The sequence below is a fragment of the Canis aureus genome, chromosome 33 (assembly GCF_053574225.1).
Source record: "Canis aureus isolate CA01 chromosome 33, VMU_Caureus_v.1.0, whole genome shotgun sequence".
NCBI classification, from domain to species: domain Eukaryota; kingdom Metazoa; phylum Chordata; class Mammalia; order Carnivora; family Canidae; genus Canis; species Canis aureus.
Genome location: NC_135643.1, coordinates 35546560 through 35570203, shown reverse-complemented (window position 1 = coordinate 35570203; position 23644 = coordinate 35546560). Strand labels below are relative to the sequence as shown.

The 23644-nt window shown below is 36.4% G+C and overlaps 1 long non-coding RNA gene across 1 annotated transcript in view; it reads right to left on the bottom strand.

Moving 5' to 3' along the window:
- LOC144304271 (uncharacterized) overlaps positions 1-23187 on the bottom strand; it is a 56550-nt gene extending 33363 nt beyond the window's left edge. The window contains exons 1-2 of the long non-coding RNA XR_013371194.1: positions 23112-23187; positions 9939-9983 (exon numbers count right to left, since the gene is read on the bottom strand). This is a non-coding gene — a long non-coding RNA (uncharacterized LOC144304271). The remainder of the gene's footprint in view (positions 1-9938; positions 9984-23111) is intronic.
- Between the last annotated feature and the right edge of the window lie 457 nt (positions 23188-23644).

Sequence of the window (23644 nt, the reverse complement as noted above, 5' to 3'; positions counted from 1 at the left end):
AGAGAAGGTTTATTATGTCATTAATGTGCTGCCAGATTGGATTTATTTTTGCAGTTGGCAATTGCCATAGCAACTTTGGAGGATAAGAACTTCTTGGGGCTTCCTTTCTGTACAGAGGTAAATATAATTTGTCTTCAAATTTATACATGAGTCAAGAGTAAATCTAAAAATATATGATAGATCCAGAGTAGAAGAGCACTTGTATCAAGGGATTAATTTAGGTAAAGTGAAGAAGTATTAAATGGACGGTCCCTTTCTTTTTTTTTTAAATTAATTCAGGAAAATATCTGAAAATCTAAGTGAGAATTATGCTGAGCTTGGGGAAAGAGAAAGTTGAGTTTAAAGTGATCAATAGATGGAGGTGGTAAAAATAATTGTTCAAGTTTCTACATCACTTAATTCTGTTCATCAGGATGGGTGATATGGATGAAATTTTAATTTAGGCAGAATCATTTGTACTTTGTTCAGTTGTTTGCAGAGTTCTTTCTTCTATGTTGTATGTAATGAATGACAAAGTGAAGGAAGGAAGAAATTAATACAGAAAGGAATGAAGGAAAGACAGAAACAGCAATATTCACCTTATCACGTTTTTTCTGCTGGCCCTAGTAAACTACTCATAATGTTCTAACGCTTGGTTTCCTAAAGAAAAACTCTATAAAAGCCATCAATCAGCAGGTGGTATAAATAAATTTTGGAATGATTCAAGGTTTTTCAGAAACTTTTCCAGAAACCTTTTGCAGGTGTTTTTAATAGAGAAAATGTGCCCATCTGTGAATGTTTATACACAAAGATTGTATCAACACATCCATAGATTCAAAACAGCCTAACATTCAGCAGGCTCCTATTATGTGCATAAGCATATGTGATTAATTTTATTTACAGTAGTTTATTACTGTGTGTATTTATTCATGAATGAAACAATGAGGAAGATATGGACACAGCTGTCTGTGATTTAGCATTCAAGTTATTTGGACAGAGCGACTAAGCTATTACATATTTCTTCAAAAAGCATTTATGAAAGTTATCGACCACCTAAAGCTCTCAATGCTGTTACTGATTGCCTTTTGTACAGAGTTTCCCATTCATGAGAAGCCTTACAGCATGCTGTGCTGCATGCAGCCATCTACTTACTAAAGTACTCTAGAGATCAATCTGTTCATATACAATGTGTAGAGGAGGAGGGAGTACACAGTGAACTTTCATAAGATATGACATTTGCATGGTCCTCATCTCAAATTTCATATTAAAACCATTGAAGGAGATTTTTATATTTTCCCAGTACTGAGTCAATCAATTAAAATACTGTCTGGGATGGGAACAGAGCATCAGTGCTTTCAGTTACTTATTTTCACATTTCTTCAAATAATTCTAATGTGCAATCAGCGTTGAGAGGTCCTGCTCTATGTAGAAAGTGTACAGGCTATTTTGAAAGAAATATAAAGTACATTAAATACTAAACATAAGAATTTTAAGAAGAGTAAATGATAAGAATTCAGATTTGGTATAAAACATAGGAAAATCAATAATATTATAGGAAGGTAAGATATGTTTTAACTAAAATATAGGTTATGACAAGAAGAAAATCTTTGCCTAAGGAGTATAAAATAAATATGTTTGAATCGCATAGCAGTTCAAGATCAATGGACAAGTTATTTTAAAGAAGACAGAAAGGGCCGCCTGGGTGGCTCAGCAGTTAAGCATCTGCCATTGGCTCAGGTAGTTTTCCTGGAGCGCTCGGATCGAGTCCCACAACCCGCTCCCTATGGGAGCCTGCTTCTCCCTCTGCCTGTCTCTGCCTTTCTTTCTGCATGCCTCTCATAAATAAATAAATAAAATCTTTAAAAAAATAAAAAGAAGACAGAAAAAAATGAAAAAATATCGTATTTTTAAGTTATATTGCAAACCTGGTTGATCACGATTAGGAAAATCAAAGAGTCAGTACTGTTGACAGCTCTTTTAGGGTACTTAACCTACCTATAAAATATAATCCATAGCTCCATTCAAAATACCCTTTCTTATCTTCTTATTTATTTTATTTTATTTTTTTATTTTTTATTTTATTTTATTTTATTTTTAAATTTTTATTTATTTATGATAGGCACACAGTGAGAGAGAGAGAGGCAGAGACACAGGCAGAGGGAGAAGCAGGCTCCATGCACCGGGAGCCTGACGTGGGATTCGATCCCGGGTCTCCAGGATCGCGCCCTGGGCCAAAGGCAGGCGCTAAACCGCTGCACCACCCACGGATCCCCTCTTCTTATTTTTTTTATAAATTTTTAAAAAGTTTTTTTTATTTTTTTATTTTTTTATTTTTTTATTATTCATGAGAAACACACTGAGAGAAAGAGGCACAGACAGAGGCAGAGGGAGAAACAGGCTCCATCATGCCCTGGGCCCAAGGCGGCGCTAAACTGCTGAGCCATCCAGAATGCCCCATTCCTTATCTTCTAATCAAGCCTATTCGCTCTCCTCTGAGCCATTAATGGAAATGTTCAGCAGTGTAATCCCCTCAACATCCACATGGTGGTACTATTTTCCTCCTTTTCTACTTAACTCCCTGTAGTAATCTGACAGTGAGACTCCCCAAATTAATGAAAGTATTCTCAAATTTTGTTATCTGTGTTCTCTAGAAATCCCGCCGGTTCCTCACAAGGATATAGACTTTTGTTACTCAAAGTGTGGTCCAGGGGCCAGAAGCATTGGCATTACTTAGAACCTTGTTGGACCTTTAGTATCATGAGTTGTATTCTTGATCTACTGAATGGGGATCATTAAATAAGGTTTAAGGTTCTTTGTAGGCAAATTTGAATTAGTAGGCATTTATATAGAACATTTGTGCTGAGTCTTGTAAAACCAAATTCACTTTTATATTAAATCATCAAACATTAAATCACTAAACAATTAGGGTCTATGTACTCTTCTCAAAAACAAAAACAAAAGAAGGTTTTTTTTTTTTTTTTTTTTAATGAATGGCTCTTCTGCCATTCATTCATGTTTCTGACATGACTGCTCCTACTTGTTTGTCCTCCAAACCCAAAGATTTATGTTCACATCTCAGAGATCTTAGTTCCAATCTCTCACATCCACCTGTCATCATCAGTGCCTGCCACAGTGGAGAGAGTGGAAAGGAACACCTAATCCGACAAAACAAGATCACCCTTATAGGCCTATTTTTATATAAAGCATAAATATTCACCAGTCTAAGAGAAAAAGTGACTCTAAGTCTACCATGCTTCAGTATCCTATTTTATTTTGTTCTTTTTTTTATTTTTTTATTTTTATTTATGATAGTCACACACACACACAGAGAGAGAGAGAGAGAGAGAGAGAGAGAGAGAGAGAGGCAGAGACATAGGCAGAGGGAGAAGCAGGCTCCATGCACCGGGAGCCCGACGTGGGATTCGATCCCGGGTCTCCAGGATCGCGCCCTGGGCCAAAGGCAGGCGCTAAACCTCTGCGCCACCCAGGGATCCCTTGTTCTTATTTTTAAAATATTTTTATTTATTTATTCATGAGACACACAAAGAGAGAGGCAGAGACATAGGCAGAGAGAGAAGCAGGCTCCTTCTGGGGAGGCTGAAGCGGAACTCAATTCCAGGACCCTAGGATCAGATGTGAGCCAAAGGCAGACACTCAACCACTGAGCCACCCAGGTGTCCCCAGTTTGCTATTTTAATCTATTACTTACCACTCTGCTAAATCGTCTTTGGTACTTTTATCTCCATTCTGCTTTGTGCTTCTTCTTTTATCTAACACTCTTCCTTTCTCTCTCCAAATCATGGACTTCCCTCCTTTGACTATGCTACATAATTATAAGACTTTTCTTTACCCTCAATTCCTCTATGAGTGTTCTTTCTGAGTGCATACTTTTACTGAAATAAGACCCATCACTCTGGACTTTCTTTCCCTTGCAGTATTCTCAATATGAGAAGGGTTATTTCCCAGTATCTCACATGCATCAGGGTCAGGAGACATATTCCTTTTCCTCTTCACTGAAAATGTCAGACCACTATTACTCTATCTTCTTGAAATGAACACTACTTTCTTGAGATAGGCGCAATTTTGTTTGCATCACTAGGTGTCCTTACTATTACTGACCCATTTCTTTAGAATTTACCTGTCTTCAGTGAAATGTTTAGAACTTGACCTAATCTTTCTTTCCAATCCTATGACCTATTGTCATGTAGAGTGACTTAAATAACAGAATAGACAATCTATCTGATATCAAAGCCACTTAATTTTTTGTGTTCCTGAAATCCAAGAACCTTCTCCAATGGCAGTCCCTACAGACTCCTTTGATCATATACAAATTTGGATACCCGCTCTGGAACTTGATATCTGCACTCTCCACCTTAGTGTTTTTTATCTTTTTTTAGATTTCTTACCCACTAACAAAAAAACTGTTCTTTGCCTTCAGCAAAACTTTAATCCAAGTCATAATCCAACTTGTGTATGTCCATCCTTTTTCCTCTCCTTACTCCCTTTTTTCCAGCTATTTTGCATGTGCCATCTTTAAACACCCTCTCTCACTGATATTTGGTGTTTCTAGGTTCAGAAGAAATTTAGGCATTATTTGCATATAGATCATAGGTGACATTGTAGAAGTGGGTGAAAAGAGAAACGGATTGAGACTCTCTTGGGTTACCTTCTAGTTATCTCACTCAGCATGACTTACAAGAGTACTACATGCTTGCCGCTGTTCAAGTGAATATAAAAAGTTTTGTATACAGGTCTATCCAGGTTTTAAAATAGTCTGAACAAGTTTATACAAATTTTATTTTTCTGGCTATGGTATATACAAATCTAGTCTTTAGAATCAGGTACATCAAGAAAAAAAATAGATTAAGTTCTGAGACAGAAGAAATTGATACCTATTACTATCATCCAATCATTGTCTTCCTACCCTGGTCCCAGGGCAGCTTATTTTCACATGCTTCTGTAGGGTAAAAGTAATTGTAAACTCTTGACTAGATTGTTACAATGAGCTGTTACTAAATATCATTTTATTATAAAGTCAAGGGGAAGAGTTACTCTCAGTTCATCACTGAACTTGGAAAGATATGCCAATCACAGCAGCGAACTACCATAGCTAGAGAGGGCTTAGAATTTTAGTAAGTACTTTCATTCCACAGGGAATGTACTCCCAATAAAGAAAACCTTCAGTAATTCTCTGAAAAAAAGCATATTTGAAGTAGGAATTTATCCAACTGATACATTCTACTTAGACAAAGCTAATTCCTATCATTGATATATTGAAATGCCCAAAACTCCATGAAGAGTAAAACATTATCTCTGACTTATTTAACTCAAAGCAATCTATGTAAAAAAAAAAAAAAAAAAAATGTATTACATATAAATTTCAGCTTACCATTTGTTAATGAACTGGAAGACATTTTTCAGTTCAAGAATGGTAGTTTTCAATTATATGAAAAATATGACATATAAGAGTGCATGTTCTCTCATTTAAATTATACTATTGGCATTTATTCACATAAACATGAACATCTAGAAAACATACACAAAAAAGGGCTAAGTCATTTAATCCAAAAGAAACAAAAGGGATAATCTTTTATTTAAAAAAAATCCAATAGAAATAAATACAGATTAAAATTGACACAATAGCTTCCCACTGACGAAAACTATAGGTAGCACTGTAGTTCCGAGAGAGGTTTGGATATTTTCCTTAAGCCCGAACTCAGTTATAGACTGGTGTATTGAATAAATATTACCTAGCTTTATAAAACTTATGGAATAAAGGACTAAGAAAAATGATTTACACATAATGCTTACCATTCCCTAGAGTCTTATTTATGGTCTCTTTTTCATGAGAATTAATTCAGAAAAAATGTACCTGTCATTACCAATTTATCTACATCATCATGCCTCTCATCATTTTGCTTTGGCTAACAAAATCTCCCTAAAGGAATATATACTGGAATATGTATTTTATGCAATTAGGAATACAGTGAAGTGCTAAAACTATATTTAAAATATAACAGGGTAGTTTGCAAATACTGTATTGAAATTGTGTAGACAAATTTTGTTTTGCCAAACATTGTATGGACTGGGAGTGACTTTGGGATCAGAGAAACAAAAATATTTGAACTTCTTTTAATTGCAGAAAAAAAATAGATAAAAAAATATATAACAAGGTAAAAAAATTGTAGCCTATAAGTGACATGTCTAATTTAATAAACCTTTTCTTTGAAATAATATTTTAATATGTGAGTAATAGTTATTATAGGAGTTAAGTTATATTCCAATATATAAAATAGATCTTTATATTAAGGAAAATTATTAGAATTTTTGTGTTTCTCTTTTGTATACCTTTAATACATTTACCCTAATATACAAAAATCAGTGTAAAAGTAAAATAAAACACAAGTTAGTTATTCAAGATGACTGACTCTGTTTTATGAACAGAGTGAATTAATTAGTATTAAAAATTGTCCTTGAATATTATCATTTTAATGCACTAAATATTCCTGATTTACTCTCTCCACTTTAAATTGACAATGAGCGGATCCCTGGGTGGCACAGTGGTTTAGCACCTGCCTTCAGCCCAGGATGTGATCTTGAGTCCTGGGATCAAGTCCCACATTGGGCTCCCTGCATGGGGCCTGCTTCTCCCTCTGCCTGTGTCTCTGCCTCTCTCTCTGTATCTCTCATGAATAAATAAATAAAATCTTTTAAAAAAATTAAAAAATAAATTGACAATGAATACAAGAATAATCATGATAATAATAAGATAAATCTTTGGCAGTATAAGTTCTGTCTTAAAAATGACCATATGCCAAAGCTTTCTATCACTAAATTATTAATTTATCTGGATTGAGAAACACATCTCTGGACTGATACTTATACTCAACTTATTAAAATTACACCTACCTATCCTCAAGGAAAAAAAAAAGAATAGAAAAGAAAAAAAAGATGGGCAGTTCCAAGGGATAGAGTTGAAAGCTTTATCTTATTGACAGTCTCAGCCAGCATCCATTACAGTTGATCTTTTACGTCTGCCTGTCGTCTGTCTGCCTGTCGCCGAAACACAACGTGTCAGCCATTACAGTTGATCTTTGAGCAACTCAGAGGTTAGGGGCACTGACCACCTTGCATGGTCAAAAATCCACATATAACTCTTAGCTTTCCCCCAAATTTACTAATGGCCTACAGTTGACCAAAAGCCTTACTGATAACACATATAGTCAATTAATGCATATTTTGAATGTTATATGTATTACATACTGTGTTCTTATAGGAAAATAAGCTGCAGAAAAGAAAATGTTGTTAAGAAAATCATAAAGAAAAGAAAAGAAATAATCTTTACATTATTATACTGTAAGAAATCTGCATATGTGGACCTACACAGTTCAAATCCCTGTGGTTCAAAGGTGGACTATATATCTCTAAAGTGTAAAATTGCAAAAATTGTTAGAGTCAGAAACTAGTACTCACCTAGGTTACCATCGGATTTATACCTCTATTTGTTCATCTAAAAACATATCTCTCAAAATGTACAGCTGGAAAAAGGATTTAAAAATATCTTCAAATATGCCCAATTCTCTTTGATAAAACTTTAAAAATACTTTTGGAGAAATAACAGAGTAACACATGCTGAAAAATATGACCTTCATGAATTACCTAAATCAAAAACTAAACTTCTATGAGGATCAGCTGAGGAGAGTACAGATCATCAGTCATTGATCTAGAATCAATTCAGAAGACTGCAACAGATGAGATTGCATCAGCTGTGGAAAACTGAGGTAAAAACCACGTATATGTCTGAATATAGGACAATATTCTAGATAAGCCTTAGTTTGGAAAAGGGAAGCAATGTGGAAGACAAATTGAAGTAAGATGAGAGTGATGGTAATGGGCTCATTTATCAAGATCGTTTTGGCAATCTCCATAGTCAAAGTAAGATGTGAAAGTGAGAGGGGAGTATTTATGGAAGTGTATACAGAAATGCTCTACACAATAATTACATAGGCTAAAAAAGAAGCAAAGAGGAAAAGATAAAAAATACTTTAAAAATAGTAGTATACTATTTCCTTGAGTTTCCAAACAAAATACCATAAACCTGGTGGCTTAATAGAAATATATTGCCCTCAGTAGTTTATAAAGTATTACAGAGGCTAAATATGTATCACAGAGGCTAAAAATGTGAGATCAAGGTGCCAGCAAGGCTGGTTCTGTCTGAGGACTGTTTGAAGGATCTGTTCCATTCCTCTTTCCTAGCTTCTGGTAGTTTGCTAAAAATTTTTGATATTGGTTGGTTTATAGAAGCATCACCTTGATTTCTGTCTTTATTTTCACACTGTGTTCTTCCTGTGTGCATGTCTGCTCAAAAATGTCCCTTTCTATAAGGACTTGAGCCATTGTGGATTAGGGATCCAATTTGCTTCAGGATGACCTCAAAATAATTATATATAATGACCCTATTTTCAAACGAGGTTACATTCTGAGGTTCTGAGGCTTAGGACTTAAATATATCAGTTTTGGGGATAGACAATTCAATTCATAGTAAGTGTACTCAAGTACAAGTGTACTACTCAAGTGTAATTTGACTTAAGTATTTTTCATAGCTTTATAAAATGAACAAGGATATGGAACAAACACTTAGGTTAACCCCAAAGCAGGAAGTTCAGGCCATAGAAGAAGAAAATGTGATACACTTCTTATCAAACTCAAATGCAAATATATGTATTTTTGTGGAATAAATTTTTCTGAGTTTGCAGTGAATGTCATGTTAACACGCACAAATTTCAGACTGTTAGAATATGGGATGGGTACTGAAAGGAAGTTTATAGATCACTCCAGAAATAAAATAAAAAAGGGAATATTATAAATAACTAAAATGTATATAATGTTTTAATTGTTTAAATCCTTCCGTAAAAAGCAGAGGAAACTGAAAGATGCCTGAGTTGCTCATTTGGTTAAGCATCCGTTGATTTTGGCTCAGGTTATGATCTCAGGGTAATGAGATTGAGTGCCCCCTTGGGCTCTCTGCCATTTCCCTGCTCATGTGCTCTCTTTCTCTCTCTAAAAAAATAACAAAAAAATTAAAAGCAGAGGAAATTTAGTTAAACAAAAATCATTTTTTGTTAGTTTGGGTGACATCTAAAAGAACAAGAATTGAAAATTACTGAATGAAAAATGATATATAAAGCAAATGAGGTTATCAAGAAAACAGGTGAATCAATATTAATATCAGACAGAACAGAGTTAAAATTAAAGATCTTACAATATTACCAATGGCAATATTTCATGTTGATTAAATATACAATTTAACAAGAATCATTTGTAAATACTTATATATCAAAATTCATAGCATCAAAATATGTAGAATTAAAAGGTAAGAAATGACAAGATAAATGGAATAAAAGAAAATTCAATAATTAACTTTTCAGTGGAAAAACACTTAAGGAGGGCACCTGGGTGACTCAAGTGATCATCTCAAGGTCATGGGATTGAGCCCTGCATCTCCCTGCTGGCTGGGGAGTCTGCTTGGAATTCTTTCCCATTCTCTCACTCTGCTCCTTCCCTCCATGCTCTCTCTCTCTCTCTCTCTCAAATAAATAAATAAATCTTTAAAAAACATTTAATTATATAGCATGTTTGAATAATAAAACTTTCAAGCTTGATCAAAAAATCTATTGAAATTTACCAACAACCAGAGAATACATAAAATTTCTGGGAGTATAGGCTGCCTTGCATGAGCAATCCTCCAAAGAAAAAAGATGCACTAGTTATCAAAATGAGGGAATGAGTCAGTTGTCTAGGTTCATGATGTCCAAGGGACTCTGGAGATTCAAGATTTCCAGGCATATCAATCCAGTAATTATCATCTCATGTCTTAGTCTTTAATAATCAAAACCCAGACCTTGATAGATCAAGCTATTCTCATTGAGAATTTACCTTCTTTGAACTTGGATACTTACCATTCAGTCCTTAGTCTGATCTCCATCTTTCTCTTGATTCAACATCTGTGGAAGTTACATTAAAAAAAAAAAAAAAAAATCAGGATTGGGCAGAAAGAGAAAATGCAATTCCAGTGAAGTCCTCAGCTATCCCAAGGGGAGGCTCTGGAAATGAAATGACCCTTCAAAATTATCCAGAAATGAGAAAATTCCTACATGAATCATCATTGGCTTCAAGCCAACCTGGGAAAGTAGGTGTAAACAGGTGTCATGAGGAAGCACTGTGGGTTATTTTAAAATTTTATAATTCTCCTGTGTATTCCTGGTCTTAAAAAAGGTGGGTATCTTTTCACGATATATTTTGTGATAGAAAAAAATATCTACTTATGTGTATAAAACATGCCCAGGGGATCCCTGGGTGGCGCAGCGGTTTAGCGCCTGCCTTTGGCCCAGGGCGCGATCACTGGAGACCCAGGATCGAATCCCACGTCGGGCTCCCGGTGCCTGGAGCCTGCTTCTCCCTCTGCCTGTGTCTCTGCCTCTCTCTCTCTCTGTCTGTGACTATCATAAATAAATAAAAATTTTAAAAAATGCCCAGAATTTCAAAAAGGGTCTTAAACATATATATTAGAACTGAAGAGTTGTCATGTTTTTGATTTAGCAATAAGTGCTATAATTAGCCAGCAGAATATTTTTGAGATTTGTTCTTCTTAAAAAAAAAATTCCATGCACTAAAATTTATAATTCTCTGATTTAATGACAATTCTATTTTGGAGATTAGACAATTAAAATATTCTGTTAAATATTTTAACATATGCTACAGTAAAATTCTGATAATTTTACCTAACAAGATATTCTGAAATGTTTAATAAGCTAAAGGAGTAACAAAATCATTAATGTCTAAAACTTTTAGAATAAAGTCATTTATGATTTCAGAACATTTTTAAAATAGATCAATACAGTTTTGACCATTTCCTACGGTGTCACTTAGAAAAGTGATGTCAAATTCTGGAGTGGAAGAGAATTAATTTTTCCTCATCTCAATTAACACACAACCAGTTCCCCAAATTTACTTTGCTTTCCTGATTCAGCAAAGATCAAATTTAAGGCTATTTTAAGTACTGTTATTACTGGAGTGATAGAAAATAGGATGAAAAGGCTAACTAACTAGTGATACATAGCCAGCAAAGGTACAACTTTAAATCGATGATTTTCTAGAAGAGAAAAAAGAAAAATAAAATGATAGGTCCATTCCAGCTTTTACTTTTTGTAGAACTAAAATCACTAGTTTCAAGTATCTTAAGCACAGTTAATTTAAAAGTGAAAAAAAAGTCAAGTAAGCATAAAAATAAAGGTTGTTCAATTGATTTCAACTTATTTTTGTGTAATACTTTTTCAATAAAATATCTTAAATTTTATACAGATATGATTTTAATAGCATTTTATTTTTAATTCACATGGTCATATAACTGTCTTATTTTATTATTTTATTTTATTTTATTTATTTATTTATATTTAAATTCAATTACATATAGTGTATTATTAGTTTCAGAAGTAGAGTTCAGTGAATCATCAGTCTAACACCCAGTGATCATTACATCATGTGCCTCCCTTAATGCCCACCACCAGTTACCCCATCCCTCCACCCACCTCCCCTTCAGCAACTCTCAGTTTGTTTCCCAGAGTTAAGAAAGAGTTTCTTTCTTGTCTTCCTCTCTAATTTTTCCCCATTAGGTTTTCTGTCCTTCGCTTATGGTCCCTTGCACTATTTCTTATATTCTTCTATGAGTGAAATCACATGATAATCATCTTTCTCTGACTGACTTATTTTGCTTAGCATATACCATCCAGCTCCATCCACGTTGCTGTAAATGGTAGGTATTCATCCTTTGTGATGGCTGAGGAATATTCCATTGTATATATACCGCATCTTTTCTTTATCCATTCATCTGTTGAAGGACATCTCAGGTTCTTCCACAGTTTGGCCATTGTGGACATTGTTGCTATGAACATTAGGGTGCAGGTGCCCCTTCATTTCACTCATATAATGGTTTTAAATAGAAGTATTTATAAATTGCATAACACATTTATTACATTTTATTCATCTAAATCCAATTTATCTATATTTTTTTAAACCACTTTATTGTTTTTCTGTGTCCATTTAATTATAGTATGTACTAATTTTCATAAAAAGAGATTGCTTAGCTGTGAAATCTTGTCTTTTTTAACATTTGGAAAATATTCATATAAAAGGATATGTATCCCAAACTTATATTTGTGATTTCTTTTACATTCAATTATTATTATATTCAATAATTATATTCAGGTATGTTTTCTTCACAGACTTTAGTATAAAATGAATGTATTTGTTTTAATGCTAATTGAATTCTTAAGAAATCCATAATCATTTTTGTCAGAGAAGGTGTATTATTTAAAAGATATTCCATATTTTTACTGTTTCTCAATTGTTTTATATTTCTTATTTTATTTAAGTTAGTGTTTATTTTAACATGTTTTTCTCATTTTTAGAGTTAATTCCTAGTTTTAGATTTAAAAAAAAAAACCTCACAGTATTTACCTAAGTAATCCAACTTTGACTATCTTCCCAACTTTTAGAACATCATACTTGTATCCAAATAGAAATATAATTTTCCACAATTGCTAATTCAAAAAATGATTTATCTTTTTCTTTACTCCCAGAACACTCTAAAGAAAAGTCTTTCCTTGGTATTAGATTTAACGTAAGAAGTTCTTGTTTTAATAATATTGTTTATTTGGCCTAGTTTTTTAATATTCTTAAATTTTTCAATACAGTTTTTTTTACCTCACATTTCACCATACTCTTTAATCCCTACACTTATATGAAATATGCATCCTTAAACATTTCTTTCTCCCCAATATTTTTCTTTAACCTGTATGATTTTATCTGAAGGTTACTACCTTCTCTTTGTTCCAATTACCCTTTGAAAAATCACTATAGATAAAATACTAATTTGTTTCATTATCTTACTATTTTCTCATCAATTTGTCTTTAGTTATAATAACATTTTTCTTATTCACTTTGCTCATGCTATATTACCTTTTTTTAAAAAAAAAAAACACATCTTTCAGTAGGTAATTCTTTAGCTTTGTATATGAGAGCATATTTTTTAAATATGGAAAAGTATATAACTACTTACAAAGAAATAGTGCATAGGGGAATAAAAAGACATGCATTAGAATGTTTATTGCCATATCATGTCTAGTAGCACAAAGTTGAGGTTAACCTACCTGCTTGTTGTGGATAATGATGAAGCAATTTATATCTATGCTTTGACAGGATATTATGTAGTAATCAGAAGGAAGGAACATTTGTTCATATCAAAATAAAAGCAGATAATAAAAATAAAATTTGGAAAAAATAAACAGGAAATTACTTTATGTCAAATTATTATTTACACAACAAATTATTATTCACACTGTAAATACACAGATTGATTTTTTTGAAAATATAAGTGTGTATGTGTGTATGTAAAGATATCTGAGAAGGGATGTGTGTGTATATGCATTTGCACATGAGCAAAGCTAAATAATCATTACACACAAAAGATAGGATACTGGTGGTGATTAAGGATTGGGATTAGAAGTAAAAGTAAAACATTTTTTAAGACAATAATAATAGCCCCAGGTGTTTCTTCAACTCAATCTTTCTTTTTCAGAATACTAAAACAAGTACATAAAAATTCAAAATATATTTCATTTTGTCTTTATGCTTTGCTTGGGAATCTACCTTTGTTTTTTTTTTTAATTTTTATTTATTTATGATAGTCACAGAGAGAGAGGCAGAGACACAGGCAGAGGGAGAAGCAGGCTCCATGCACCGGGAGCCTGACGTAGGATTCGATCCCGGGTCTCCAGGATCGCGCCCTGGGCCAAAGGCAGGCGCTAAACCGCTGCGCCACCCAGGGATCCCGGGAATCTACCTTTGATAGCATGCTGGTGTCTTATATATATCATAACTCCTTTTAAAATCTCCCTCTTCCTTCTCCTTTTTACATTTTTAATTTTTTTTCTTCCTTCTCATATAGGCACTAGTCCAAATTTAAAAAAAAATTGTGTCCACATCTTTTGTTCCCTATATCCTCTTCATTGTGAATGTTTGCATATTTGGCCAAAATATGTGCCAAATATTGACATGTTCTTGAAAACTTTACATAGTTTTTTTAAACTAAATTTTATTTTTATGATGATTATAGATTCACATGTAGTTATAAGAAATAGCATACCCTTTACCTGGTTTCCCCTAAGAAAGTATCACATCTAGAATATTGACATTGACACAATTTAGGTGTAGAATATTTCCTTTACCAAAAGGATCCCTCCTGCTACCCTTTTCCTTTTGTTTGTTTGTTTGTTTGTTTGTTTGTTTGTTTTAGAGAAAAAATTTGGTAGGGGGAGAGGGAGAGAGAGAATCCCAAGCAGTCTCCACACTCAGCCCAAAGATGGACCTAGGGTTCAATCTCACAACTGTGAGGATATGACATGAGCTGAAATCACAAGTAGGACACTTAACTGACGGAGCCATCCAGGCGCACCCCTTCCTGTTAATATTTTATAGTCATACCCAGTTTCTACCTATACCCTTTCTTTAATTTCTGACAACCACCAATCTGTTCTTCATTGTTGTAATTTTTTCCTTTCAGGAATATTTTATAAATGAGATCATGCACAATTGCCTTTTTCTTCTCTTGGCATAGCGCTCTAGAAATTCATCTGAGTTATTCTGTATATCAGTAGCTCATTCTCTTCCATTGCTCAGCAATATTCCATGGTGGAGATGTACCACACTCAGTTTAGCCATTCACTGACAGACATTTTTGTTGTTTCCAGCCTTTGGCTATTACCAAAATTGAAAAATCATCTCCCAAGCAGATGAAAAATCTGTACAGAAGCGGCTATAAATGTTTATGTGCAGGTTTTGTACAAACATACATCTTCATTTTAGAATAAAGACATGCTTAAGAGTGCTAAGAACAACTTTTAAAAATTGGAAGTGCTCTCTCCATTGTCTTCACCCCACTTTTAGGTAATTTTACTATATATACAGTGTCTGAGCAAATAGCTCTTACTCTGCCCTCTCCACTTATCCATCATTTCTTAAAACATTAAGTTCTTTTTCTATTTTGGGGGAAGCACAAGTATGCCCTTAGGCTTCAAAACTAAAACACTTGTATGGCAGCATTTTTAATTATGTTCTGCCTGTGGCTTATCTGAGGATCCATTGTTTATTTGTTTTAATTTTTTTTTTTTAATTTTTATTTATTTATGATAGTCACACACAGAGAGAGAGAGAGAGAGAGAGAGAGAGAGAGAGAGAGGCAGAGACAAAGGCAGAGGGAGAAGCAGGCTCCATGCACCGGGAGCCTGACGTGGGATTCGATCCCGGGTCTCCAGGATCGCGCCCTGGGCCAAAGGCAGGCGCCAAACCGTTGCGCCACCCAGGGATCCCTCCATTGTTTATTTGAATGAAAGTTCCTCAGTGGAGAGTTCTCTTATTCCTCCATAACCAAATTCCATTTGGCAATAGCATTCCATTTTTATACCAAATTTGTCTGATACTGAGGAGGAGGGGCAGGATGGTGGAAGAGTAGGGTCCCCAAATCACCTGTCTCCACCAAATTACCTAGAAAACCTTCAAATTATCCTGAAACTCTATGAATTCAGCCTGAGATTTAAAGAGAGACCAGCTGGAACGCTACAGTGAGAAGAGGTCGCGCTTCTATCCAGGTAGGAAGACGGGGAAAAAGAAATAAAGACACAAAAGGCCTCCAAGGGGGAGGGGCCCGCGAGGAGCCGGGCTGAGGCCGGGGCGAGTGTCCCCAGGACAGGAGAGCCCCGTCCCGGAGGAGCAGGAGCTGCACCGACCTTCCCGGGGGAAAGGGGCTCGTGGGGAGGTGGAGCAGGACCCAGGAGGGGGGGATGCCCTCCGGCTCCCGGGGACACTAACAGACACCTGCGCCCCGGGAGATGCGCCGAGCTCCCTAAGGGCTGCAGCGCACACGGCGGGACCCGGAGCAGCTCGGAGGGGCTCGGGGGCGGCTCCGCGGAGGGGGCTGCGGGGCGGGGGCAGCTCGGGGGGCTCGGGGGCGGCTCCGCGGAGGGGGCTGCGGGGCGGGAGCAGCTCGGGGGGCTCGGGGGCGGCTCCGCGGAGGGGGCTGCGGGGCGGGAGCGGCTCGGGGGGCTCGGGGGCGGCTCCGCGGAGGGGGCTGCGCGGCGGGAGCAGCTGGGGGGGGCTCGGGGGCGGCTCCGCGGAGGGGGCTGCAGGGCGGGAGCGCAAATCCACCAGCGCAGGCTCCGGAGCACAGGGCGCCCGGACACAGCCCAGGATCCGGCCTCCCCCGGGACAGGCAGAGGCCGGGAGGGCCCAGGACAGCGAGGACGCTCCTGCCCCAGCTGAGCAGATCAGCGGCCCCGTCCGGAGTCTCCAGGCCCTGCAGACCGAGAGCTCCGGAGCTACTGCGGGGGCTGACTCCAGGTTTCCAGAGCTGGCCCCGCCACTGCGGTTGTTCCTCCTGCGGCCTCACGGGGTAAACAACCCCCACTGAGCCCTGCACCAGGCAGGGGCAGAGCAGCTCCCCCGAGTGCTAACACCTGAAAATCAGCACAACAGGCCCCTCCCCCAGAAGACCAGCTAGACGGACAAGTTCCAGGGGAAGTCAAGGGACTTAAAGTACACAGAGTCAGAAGACACACCCCGTGCTTTTTTTGTTTTGTTTTGTTTTGTTTTCTTCTTCTTTTTTTTCTTTTTGATTTCTGTTTGCTTCCCCCACCCTTTTTTCCTTTCTTTCTTTTTTCTTTCTTTTTCTTCTCTTTTTTTTTCTTTTTTTCTTCTTTCTTTTTTCTTTTTCTCCTTTCTTTCCTTCTTTCTCTCCTCTCTTTTTCTCCTTTTCCCAATACAACTTGCTTTTGGCCACTCTGCACTGAGCAAAATGACTAGAAGGAAAACCTCACCTCAAAAGAAAGAATCAGAAACAGTCCTCTCTCCCACAGAGTTACAAAATCTGGATTACAATTCAGTGTCAGAAAGCCAATTAGAAGCACTATTATACAGCTACTGGTGGCTCTAGAAAAAAGCATAAAGGACTCAAGAGACTTCATGACTGCAGAATTTAGATCCATTTAGGCAGAAATTAAAAATCACTTGAATGAGATGCAATCCAAGCTAGAAGTCCTAACGATGAGGGTTAACGAGGTGGAAGAACAAGTGAGTGACATAGAAGACAAGTTGATGGCAAACAGGGAAACTGAGGAAAAAAGAGACAAACAAAAGACCATGAAGATAGATTAAGGAAAATAAACGACAGCCTGAGGAAGAAAAACCTATGTTTAATTGGTGTTCCCGAGGGCGCCGAAAGGGACAGAGGGCCTGAATATGTATTTGAACAAATCCTAGCTGAAAACTTTCCTAATCTGGGAAGGGAAACAGGCATTCAGATCCAGGAAATAGAGAGATCCCCCCCTAAAATCAATAAAAACCGTTCAACACCTCGACATTTAATAGTGGAGCTTGCAAATTCCAAAGATAAAGAGAAGATCCTTAAAGCAGCAAGAGACAAGAAATCCCTGACTTTTATGGGGAGGAGTATTAGGGTAACAGCAGACCTCTCCACAGAGACCTGGCAGGCCAGAAAGGGCTGGCAGGATATATTCAGGGTCCTAAATGAGAAGAACATGCAACCAAGAATACTTTATCCAGCAAGGCTCTCATTCAAAATGGAAGGAGAGATAAAGAGTTTCCAAGACAGGCAGGAACTGAAAGAATACGTGACCTCCAAACCAGCTCTGCAAGAAATTTTAAGGGGGACTCTTAAAATTCCCCTTTAAGAAGAAGTTCAGTGGAACTATCCACAAAAACAAGCACTGAATAGATATCATGATGACACTAAACTCATATCAGTCAAAACTAACTCTGAATGTGAACGGGCTTAATGACCCCATCAAAAGGCGCAGGGTTTCAGACTGGATAAAAAAGCAGGACCCATCTATTTGCTGTCTACAAGAGACTCATTTTAGACAGAAGGACACATACAGCCTGAAAATAAAAGGTTGGAGAACCATTTACCATTCGAATGGTCTTCAAAAGAAAGCAGGGGTAGCCATCCTTATATCAGATAAACTAAAATTTACCCCAAAGACTGTAGTGAGAGATGAAGAGGGACACTATATCATACTTAAAGGATCTATTCAACAAGAGGACTTAACAATCCTCAATATATATGCCCCGAATGTGGGAGCTGCCAAATATATAAATCAATTATAAACCAAAGTGAAGAAATACTTAGGTAATAATACACTTATACTTGGTGACTTCAATCTAGCTCTTTCTATACTCGATAGTTCTTCTAAGCACAACATCTCCAAAGAAACGAGAGCTTTAAATGATACACTGGACCAGATGGATTTCACAGATATCTACAGAACGTTACATCCAAACTCAACTGAATACACATTCGTCTCAAGTGCACATGGAACTTTCTCCAGAATAGACCACATATTGGGTCACAAATCGGGTCTGAACCGATACCAAAAGATTGGGATCGTCCCCTGCATATTTTCAGACCATAATGCCTTGAAATTAGAACTAAATCACAACAAGAAGTTTGGAAGGACCTCAAACACGTGGACGTTAAGGACCATCCTGCTAAAAGATGAAAGGGTCAACCAGGAAATTAAGGAAGAATTAAAAAGATTCATGGAAACTAATGAGAATGAAGATACAACCGTTCAAAATCTTTGGGATGCAGCAAAAGCAGTCCTAAGGGGGAAATACACGCAATACAAGCATCCATTCAAAAACTGGAAAGAACTCAAATACAAAAGCTAACCTTACACATAAAGGAGCTAGAGAAAAAACAGCAAATAGATCCTACACCCAAGAGAAGAAGGGAGTTAATAAAGATTCGAGCAGAACTCAACGAAATCGAGTCCAGAAGAGCTGTGGAACAGATCAACAGAACCAGGAGTTGGTTCTTTGAAAGAATTAATAAGATAGATAAACCATTAGCCAGCCTTATTAAAAAGAAGAGAGAGAAGACTCAAATTAATAAAATCATGAATGAGAAAGGAGAGATCACTACCAACACCAAGGAAATACAAACGATTTTAAAAACATATTATGAACAGCTATACGCCAATAAATTAGGCAATCTAGGAGAAATGGACGCATTCCTGGAAAGCCACAAACTACCAAAAGTGGAACAGGAAGAAATAGAAAACCTTAACAGGCCAATAACCAGGGAAAAAATTGAAGCAGTCATCAAAAACCTCCCAAGACACAAGAGTCCAGGGCCTTATGGCTTCCCAGGGGAATTTTATCAAACGTTTAAAGAAGAAACCATACCTATTCTCCTAAAGCTGTTTGGAAAGATAGAAAGAGATGGAGTACTTCCAAATTCGTTCTATGAGGCCAGCATCACCTTAATTCCAAAACCAGACAAAGACCCCCACCAAAAAGGAGAATTACAGACCAATATCCCTGATGAACATGGATGCAAAAATTCTCAACAAGATACTGGCCAATAGGATCCAACAGTACATTAAGAAAATTATTCACCATGACCAAGTAGGATTTATCCCTGGGACACAAGGCTGGTTCAACACCCGTAAAACAATCAATGTGATTCATCATATCAGCAAGAGAAAAACCAAGAACCATATGATCCTCTCATTAGATGCAGAGAAAGCATTTGACAAAATACAGCATCCATTCCTGATCAAAACTCTTCAGAGTGTAGGGATAGAGGGAACATTCCTCAACATCTTAAAAGCCATCTTGAAAAGCCCACAGCAAATATCATTCTCAATGGGGAAGCACTGGGAGCCTTTCCCCTAAGATCAGGAACAAGACAGAGATGTCCACTCTCACCACTGCTGTTCAACATAGTACTGGAAGTCCTCGCCTCAGCAATCAGACAACAAAAAGACATTAAAGGCATTCAAATTGCCAAAGAAAAAGTCAAACTCTCCCTCTTCGCCAATGACATGATACTCTACATAGAAAACCCAAAAGCCTCCACCCCAAGATTGCTAGAACTCATACAGCAATTTGGTAGCGTGGCAGGATACAAAATCAATGCCCAGAAATCAGTGGCATTTCTATACACTAACAATGAGACTGAAGAAAGAGAAATTAAGGAGTCAATCCCATTTACAATTGCACCCAAAAGCATAAGATACCTAGGAATAAACCTAACCAAAGAGGTAAAGGATCTATACCCCCAAAACTATAGAACACTTCTGAAAGAAATTGAGGAAGACACAAAGAGCTGGAAAAATATTCCATGCTCATGGATTGGCAGAATTAATATTGTGAAAATGTCAATGTTACCCAGGGCAATTTACACGTTTAATGCAATCCCTATCAAAATACCATGGACTTTCTTCAGAGAGTTAGAACAAATTATTTTAAGATTTTTGTGGAATCAGAAAAGACCCTGAATAGCCAGGGGAATTTTAAAAAAGAAAACCATAGCTGGGGGCATCACAATGCCAGATTTCAGGTTGTACTACAAAGCTGTGGTCATCAAGACAGTGTGGTACTGGCACAAAAACAGACACATAGATCAATGGAACAGAATAGAGAACCCAGAAGTGGACCCTCAACTTTATGGTCAACTAATATTCGATAAAGGAGGAAAGACTATCCACTGGAAGAAAGACAGTCTCTTCAATAAATGGTGCTGGGAACATTGGACATCCACATGCAGAAGAATGAAACTAGACCACTCTCTTGCACCATACACAGAGATAAACTCAAAATGGATGAAAGATCTAAATGTGAGACAAGATTCCATCAAAATCCTAGAGAAGAATACAGGCAACACCCTTTTTGAACTCAGCCACAGTAACTTCTTGCAAGATACATCCATGAAGGCAAAAGAAAGAAAAGCAAAAATGAACTATTGGGACTTCATCAAGATAAGAAGCTTTTGCACAGCAAAGGATACAGTCAACAAAACTCAATGACAACCTACAGAATGGGAGAAGATATTTGCAAATGACATATCAGATAAAGGGCTAGTTTCCAATATCTATAAAGAACTTATTAAACTCAACACCAAAGAAACAAACAATCCAATCATGAAATGGGCAAAAGACATGAAGAGAAATCTCACAGAGGAAGACATAGACATGGCCAACATGCACATGAGAAAATGTGGCATCACTTGCCATCAGGGAAATACAAATCAAAACTACAATGAGATCCCACCTCACACCAGTGAGAATGGGGAAAATTAACAAGGCAGGAGACAACAAATGTTGGAGAGGATGCGGAGAATAGGGAACCCTCTTGCACTGTTGGTGGGAATGTGAACTGGTGCAGCCACTCTGGAAAACTGTGTGGAGGTTCCTCAAAGAGTTAAAAATAGACCTGCCCTACAACCCAGCAATTGCACTGCTGGGGATTTACCCCAAAGATACAGATGCAATGAAACGCAGGGACACCTGCACCCCGATGTTTATAGCAGCAAAGGCCACGATAGCCAAACTGTGGAAGGAGCCTCGGTGTCCATCGAAAGATGAATGGATACAGAAGATGTGGCTTATGTATACAATGGAATATTCCTCAGCCATTAGAAACGACAAATACCCACCATTTGCTTCAACGTGTATGGAACTGGAGGGTATTATGCTGAGTGAAGTATCAATCGGAGAAGGACAAACATTATATGTTCTCATTCATTTGGGGAATATAAATAATAGTGAAAGGGAAAATAAGGGAAGGGAGAAGAAATGTGTGGGAAATATCAGAAAGGGAGACAGAACGTAAAGACTGCTAACTCTGGGAAACGAACTAGGGGTGGTAGAAGGGGAGGAGGGCGGGGGGTGGGAGTGCATGGGTGACGGGCACTGGGGGTTATTCTGTATGTTGGTAAATTGAACACTAATAAAAAATAAATTTAAAAAAATTTGTCTGATACTTTCATTGAACTTCTTTAAGGATATTTCAACAAGAAAACACATGGCAAATTATTTTTTCTTTACCTGAGGGGAAAAAATGAGATATCTTTCAGTCTCACCATATAATTCATTTCTTCAAAAGGTCCTCAAATAATCTTGACTTTATTCTGATATTGTTTTAACCATGATTTAAATCACAGTATCCTGTAGTTATCTATATAATATTGTATATTATCTATATTATCTAAGTATCTAACTATATAATCTCTTCTTGAACAGAAACTCTCAGTGTTTGTCAACTGGACCCCTACAAAATCTTACCTTGTGATGGCATTGTTTTCCTCCCTGCTATAAATGAGAAATACAGATTTGCTTATTTTGTTTTGCTTCAATCTTCATGTTATATAAGAGCAAAGAGAAACATTATTGGTAGACATTTCCTTTGTTTTTATTAATTCTCCCAGTATATTTTCCTTTCATTGTTCCAGAATTATTTAACATATTTAGATCCTCTATTCTCTTATTCTATTTTGCGTTTGACCACTGTCATTTCTTAACACACTGAGGGAAAGGGATGAATTTGTTTCATACTTTCATACTTCTGTTTCTCAAAGATTTTATTCTCATTTTGCACTATATAGATTTTATCATGCTATAGGATGATTCTCCTCTTCACTACTTTTACACTTTAATGGGGGAGCATCAGTAGCAACCCATGGGTAATAGGGCTGGTGTTTCCTAAAATACATCTGTCACAAATGAAGTTGGTTTGAGTCCCATAATAATCTTTGGAGATTCCTAGTTGAAATCACACCACTGTGTTTGACCAGTGAGAAAAGTAAAATACATGAGGGAAAATACTTTTATTTAGTACTAAAATATATTAGACTTCTGTTAACTGTTTTTTGGATATATTATTTCAATGAATTCTCATTAAAGTCCTTAATATAACCAGTTAAAACCCTTAATATAACCAATACACAAAAAAATGGAGATATTTCTTTCTGAGTATCTCAAATTTGGATTGTTTAAATTTAGAACCTTTCTTCAATCTGATTTACAAAGATCTACTTCAATGTTAAGGTTTAACTTTAAAACCATAGTCAAGAAAAAATAGCCAAAAATACATTATTATTTTAACATAACTTAGAAAAGTATACTGCTAAATATAGAGTACCATAATCATTTCCAGGTTTTGAAAATCAATAATAAGAAGCAAATAGAGAAATGTAGGTAAAAGGAGATGTAACCTACTTCATGAAGAGTATCCCAGGTTTCTTAACAAGAGTAAGAAATTTACAGATATTAGTTATACATTACTGAACATACAACTTACTTAATGGATATTATTTGTCATAATGTATATTACTTCATAATGGACATTATATGACATTTATATACATAAATGTATGCACATGAATATGTGTTTAACACAGTAATATGTCTTAATACGTTATCACAGAATTGCCAGTGCTATCATTCTTTTGTGAAATGCATTACAGATCAGTAAACAGCAAAATTTCCATTGAGAAGCCATATAATTTTCTTGTTTTCATTCCTCAATTTCACTTCCAGATGACCTTACTTACTTAGGTTAAGCTAAAAGCTTAGTGAATTATGTTCATTTTACTTGAAAATATGGAAGTAGTAGATGTTAAGTTATTCTGATGTTTATGTAAGTTTATTAATAATGATTTCCATTACCCTACCAAAATAGACTATTCATGGAATATGTAGAATGATCTGGAATTTAGACTAAAAAATAGCACAAGTTATTAGTCCTCATT